We start from the raw sequence: 6,690 nt of genomic DNA, 5'->3' as shown, positions 1-6,690 counted from the left end.
ATTTAGTTCTCTCTCGTTCAGGTACTCAACAAAATTAAATGTTGGTTAGCATGACAAGGGGTGAAGCACAACAAAACTATCTATCTAGGCAAGTTTAAATGAGGCCGGAAACAACAAAGAACAATTCCGGTAAATCCCCATATGCATATTTTAGGTTTGGTATTGTTCTGCCCTAAACCATACTTTATAGTTGTTAAACATGCAAAGAGATGCCACCATGTTAAACTATGCATTTTTCTACCCCATTTACATATAAAGTTTATTAAATTCGGAGCTACGGTTATTTAGTTATGAAATAAACCATTTTAGCATGTCATAAGAGTAAATCTACACAAACATCAATTTAAACATTTTAAGCATGGGTGAAAGTGACATATTATGAAACTAGATGAAAAACTAAGCATTTTTCATATATAAAACATTTTAATATGATGCACGGTTGATGAGTTTTTATATGCATGAAGTGCAAGGGTTAATCTGCAAAAGTATAAATCCCTGGTAAATAGACAAATTCGCATAACTGAAAAAAACAGGAATGGGTCGAAACAAAGGCCGGCCCAACAGTGCAAAGGATCTGGGTGACTGCTCACTATATGGGCTCGGCCCAAACTGTGGAGAGGCCTGGCACGTTGGAGGAGAAGGTCGGGCCTTGGCGCTGGAGCGGCCGGTTGGGTAGCGAACCGGTCAACGCGAGCGACAGGGGCATGACGAGGCGAAGCAGAGGCTGGGCACTGGCCTAGGCTATCTCCCTCCATTCGGGCCGGATCCCTCCATCCCCGGCGAGCTCCGCCTCCCTCCGTCGCCGGAGCTCCGCCGGATGCCTCGCCGTTGACCCCGCCCTCTGCTTGGTGAAGCACCTGGGCATGGGCAAATCGAGCAGGAGGAAGCGCTTGTTCGTCTCGGTCTCGCATGAAAGGAAGCATGCGGCAGCAGAAGGAACGGCGGGCCACGGTGGATCCCTTGGGGACGGATCCGATCCGGCAGCTGCGGGCAACCGGCGACGTCGGGAAGGCCATGGCGACTCGACGGTGGCGGCGGTCCATGGCGACGGTGGTGGTCCTGCAAGGATAGGGCATTTTCTGTCCAAGTCAAAGAGAGAGCCTTGAGAGAGAGAGAGAGAGACGAACAGAGGGAGGAGGAAGAATGAGGGAAGAAGGCGGGGGTCGGCCTGGCAATGGTGGTTCCAACCGCCGGCGGAAGAAGTAGCTCCAGGAGGCGCGGGGTTTGGGGATCGAGGAACAGGAGGGGGCTTGCGGGCTGATTGGAAGAAGAATGGGGATGGATCTCGAGGGAGATTTTGTGGAGTGGCGGCGGTGGCTGGCTGGGAGGATGGGACATCTCCCTAAATTTTAGGGTTGGTCTATACATATATAGCAAAAGGATTTTTGGATAGGGGCATTTGGTCCCTCCAATATTAATCGGACGATCCCGGATAAATAGGTTAGGGGACCCAAATAAGAAAAGGTGATGTTTTGTAGATGTTTGGGGATGATCCGGATCCAATGGTGACGACTGCCCGGGTCGAGTCCGGGACATCTTTTCGGACGCGCGCGCGAGGAGGGTCGCGGGCTGACGAGAGAGGTTAGGTTGGGCCTGGTGATAGGTTGAGGACTGTGCAGAAGGCCTCAGCCTGAGAGAAGAGAAGAGAGAGAGAGACCCGACAACGGTTTTCGGAGACCAAAAACGTTCGACGAAAAGACCGAGTAATATTGCCGCTATAGTTATCCGTTGGGGCGTCAAACGGACTCCGAATGCGATGAAACTTGGCAGGCGGCCTATCTACACTATAACAACACCGCTTGCCAACTTTCAACCCATTCCGAGAACATTTTCCGGCCACTTATAAAATAATATTTCGGATGTGCCGCGGGTGCGTGCAAGTGTGGTTGGACTTAGAACGGACAACGGAGAGAAATGGGGAGACCTGGACAGATGCAAGTTTTGAAAACATGATGATGCAACGCACATGATGACATGACAAGATGCAACACGCAAGCGAAAGACATAGCAAAGACAGTGAATAACTGGAAGACACCTGGCGCATCGGTCTCGGGGCGTTACAACACTCCACCACTACGAGAGGATCTCGTCCCGAGATCTAGGATGGCATCGGAGAGAAACGGAAAAGGAAGAGAAGAGGTAAAACTAAGTTGCTTCTTTGACGAATGAGTGAAACCAAAGAACCTTGCGAGGTTGAACAAATTCGAGAAAGAATACAATGAAGATGAACAAAGTTGAAAACACTCCGTTAGAAAATAGGAACAAGGAACCTTACTAGAGCCTTGTAGGGTGAAAGACATAAGAAAAAGGTTGTAATGGACAAGAAATACATGAAAGCACTCCGGTTGAAACGAGATGTACAAGAAACTATAAAGATCAATTACGACAACACTCCGGCTGGAAATGGAAGGTAAAGAATACGAGCTTGGCAAAATGAAAGCACTTGGATGAGAGTCTGGTTAGAAGAGGAATGATAGGCACAACACTCCGGTTAAACAAGATCGAGAAGGAATAAGAATGATATAAATTTGGACAGCACTCTGACTGTAAATGAAAGGAATTGAATATGAACTAGATAAGATGAGAGGATACTTGATGAAAACACACTGCCTCCGGAGCTATTGAAAGAATGGCACAAGAGGTAAGAAAGATTTCAGACAGCACTCTGGTTTGAGAAGGGAGGCAAAACTTGATAAGATGAGAGAGCTCGAATGAAAACACGACACTCCGATTAAATGGATAAGCACGAAAAGAACATGATCTTTGACCAAACGAGATGATGGGTGAAAATAGCAACAACATCACAAAGCCTCCGGAAGAAATAAAAGAATAGAATTAAAAGAACGGAGAAGAAAACAACATCTTCTACCTCAAATGAGCTTGAAAAAACATCTTTAGGAGAAAGGTCGAACGGAGTTGTTGGAAAACCAACAACGAAAAGAGTAAGCTTGTTGTGGGTTTATGGAAAACATCTCGAAATTATGAGGTGAAATTCTGCCACTACGGAAACAAAAGATTGGATTGATATCAACAAGGGGACGAGAAGCTTATCTCACCGGGAGGATACATGAAGAACTTGGGTCATTTATAAGCACCATAAATAGCAACAATCCTTAGGGAAAGATTTATATGAAATATAACCCAAGATAATTCCAAGGAAGAAAATGATGGGTTTAAATATCTCATTCTTAACAACTTGCGAATCATGAAACACGAAGGGAAATTGTCAAGAATGATATAACACCACCTCAAAAGATAAAGTAGGAAGAATTGCACTTTGGAATGCAAGATGAAGAATGTTTGAACTCCTCAAAACAAGACATGTGTTAAGCACCATGTTTAATTTTGAGTAAGCTTGGCAGAACTTAGCTTCGAGAGAAAATCTTGACGAACAATTGAAGAATGAAAAGAATCCTTGATGAACCACCATGTAGAGCCTCCATGAAGAACTCCGGTAACAAAATGATGATAAAAAGAAAGAGAAGTTGAAAAGACAAGGTGAAGCCTTGTAATGATTTAGATGGATCTCCGTGGTGATATAGTTGCGAGAGCTTGGAACTCCGGGAAAGAAAAAATGAAACAATTGAAAACCGAGAGCTTGATGAACCTCCGGAATAAATAATTGAATTTACTTGATGAAACAATAATAAGAATTACATTATGCTTATCCTTCACCAATTAAAATTGATGACAAGCAACGGATTTGTCATACTACTTATTCTCGTAGAAAGGATTAAGAGAGATATAGCGCAAACTTGAGAAGGTCTTCAACGAACCACCGGTAGGATTGAAACAATGAATAATTTGATATGATAATGAAGGAAAAGAAATCTTGAATGAACCACCGTAAGAATTGGAAATGAAAGAAGAAAATATAAATAAACACCGGGAATAATTAGGGAACGAAGATACTTGATAAAATTTAGATACAAGTGAACGAAGAGATCACGAGCTGATTATAGAATATTTGACTGATGGATCGGTAAGATTTGGAGAACGAGAGCTGAAAGCTGGAATGAATAATTCTCAAATGATGGGCTCTGGAGAATCAAACTGAAAAGACTTCTGAATAGCTCTGGAAGGGTGAAAAGAATTCTCACAATCAAAAACAATTATGAGAGGATGGCATGAAGCTACAACCAAGAATCTTCGAGAGAACGGACCAAGATTTGAGAGAAACTCTTCTTCGGTCTTCAAGATCCGAGAATGACGACGAGAAACAACACCATGAATTGTTGAGGCACTCAAGAATAATGAAAAGCGAAGAGGTTGAGCCAACAATGAAAAGAATATGAAAGATCTTGGAGAAAGACATATGATTGATGATAATTCATTCTTACATCAAACTTTGAAAAGAAATTTGAGGATAGCTCCAGGAAAATAGAAGAGTCAGGTAAGATCCTGGGAAAAGACATGTGGGTTAGGGCCCACTCAAAAGAAACACCGTTGAACGATTTAAAAGATAGATTGCGCCGGTTGAATTAAATGGGTTGAATGAGATAACAACCTCGAGATAGCTTAAACGAATTAGCAATGGAAACGCGAATCTCCTGAGATATCTTCAGCACTACGGATATGAATAGAGAGAGATGAGCGATTAAGAGGTGCACCGATGTGAGAAAGCATTGTGAAATGAGGAAAAGATATGATTGACAAAGCTTGAAATGAATCCACCGGAGAAGAAAAAGAATGACGAATGATGAACTTGAAGCTCCGTTAGAATCTCCATGATAAATCACCGGATCGAAACTTGAAAGAAAAGGATGAAGAGACTTCACATGAATAAAATGGATAGTTGATTTAGAAATCTGATTCCTTGAAGAAAAAGGGTGGGAGGGCGGGAAAACAAAGACAACTTGGGACGGATGAAACAAACACCGTTGAGAAAAACTTGAGTTGATCATGCGGATGTTGAAAACGATTGGATCCACTTGAAGGGAGACACACCGGTTCAGAAGAAATTGAGATGGCAAACTCGAAGATCGAGAAGGACTAGTATTCACATAGGAGTATGAGAACACCGCTTAGGAGAAATAAGGAATCAGCACTTGACATTGAAGCAACTCGAATACCACAAACCAAAACAAAAACAAAGGATTGGCTTGCAGAATAAGCCGGAACAAACATATGATAGAGATTTCGTTCGAAGTTTTCATGGTGGGGCCCACACGGGCTCGATCGTACAACACCATCATGTACAAGGTAGTGCACATGACATACGAAGCGTCCCCGAGTCAGCATAGCCAAGGACTCTTTAAGACACAACGAGACCACTGTAAAACCAACTGTGGATGGGCGGACCACTAGACGTCGAACCCCAATCTCATATCATTCATACGTCGAAAAGATATCCTAATAGCTACTTGAATTCCCACTTATAAACTCCCGAAACTTTCTAGTTATGCAATCAGGTGTTGGGGATACAGGGGAAGCATAATATCTCACCCAAACTAACAAATCCTACATCCAGCTGTATCCATCCTTCAACACATAACCAAGAAACCTTCGGAAATAATTTACCTCAACCTTCGAAAAGCATCCGTTATACGAGTTATGGCAATACTCCCGAACTCCCGCCCAAGTACTGGGTGGCATCGAGGTTATCTCACCAACAACTGCATAAAAGAGATTTTTGATGTCGGCGAACTCAGGTATTCCAGAACTGCAACGATAAAATTGTGACGACAACACCTCGGAGCTCAACTCCCCGGGACACTGCCACAACCCCTAAATGTCAGGAGGCACCAAGAACAATGTTCTCATCACAAAACCATCGAAATGATTCCAAGATACCCGCGTGATCCTAAAAAAAATTTAGTGAAATTTGAGGAGAGAAGACTCAAAACTTCTACGTCAGGAGGCCTCACCAGAGCGACGAAGGGACCGAGGAGTAAAAAGAATCCTACTCTCCGATATATATAATCCTATAAGACTCAAAACATTTTTCTAGACTCAACAACACCAACGATTTGATCAAGCAGGGGGCTCCTAAGTCGGGGAAGGCTCTGATTACCAACTTGTAACACCCACGATGCGGCTATATCTCCCATGTGTCGGAGCACGACTTAGAGGCATCACCGCATGGTAGGCGGGTAATCTTTACACATCCCATGTACTGAATATGGAAGGGATAAAGAGTTGGCTTACAATCGCCACTTCACATGATACATGAATATAGCATTACATCATCCAGATACAATCAGGGTCCGACTATGGAACCAAATAAAGAAAGACAACCCCTAATGCTAGATCCCCGATCGCCCCGACTGGGCTCCACTACTGACCAACTGGCAACGAAACAACACAACGAACACGATCTTCATCGAGCTCCCACTTGAGCTCAGCTGCGTCATCTGCACTGGTATCAACGGCACCTGCAACTGGTTTTGGAAGTAATCTGTGAGTCACGGGGACTCAGCAATCTCACACCCACTAGATCAAGACTATTTAAGCTTATGGGTAGGAAAGGGGTAATGTGGTGGAGCTACAACAAGCACTAGCATATATGGTGGCTAACTTACGCAAAATGAGAGCGAGAAGAGAAGCAAAGAACGGTCGTGAACTAGAAGTAATTAAGAAGTGATCCTGAAACTACTTACGTTCAAGCATAACACAAGAACCGTGTTCACTTCCCGGACTCCGCCGAGAAGAGACCATCACGGCTACACACGCGGTTGATGCATTTTAATT

The sequence above is a fragment of the Triticum urartu genome, chromosome 4 (genome assembly GCF_003073215.2).
Source record: "Triticum urartu cultivar G1812 chromosome 4, Tu2.1, whole genome shotgun sequence".
Taxonomy (NCBI): Eukaryota; Viridiplantae; Streptophyta; class Magnoliopsida; order Poales; family Poaceae; genus Triticum; species Triticum urartu.
Note: the sequence above shows the minus strand (reverse complement) of the source record.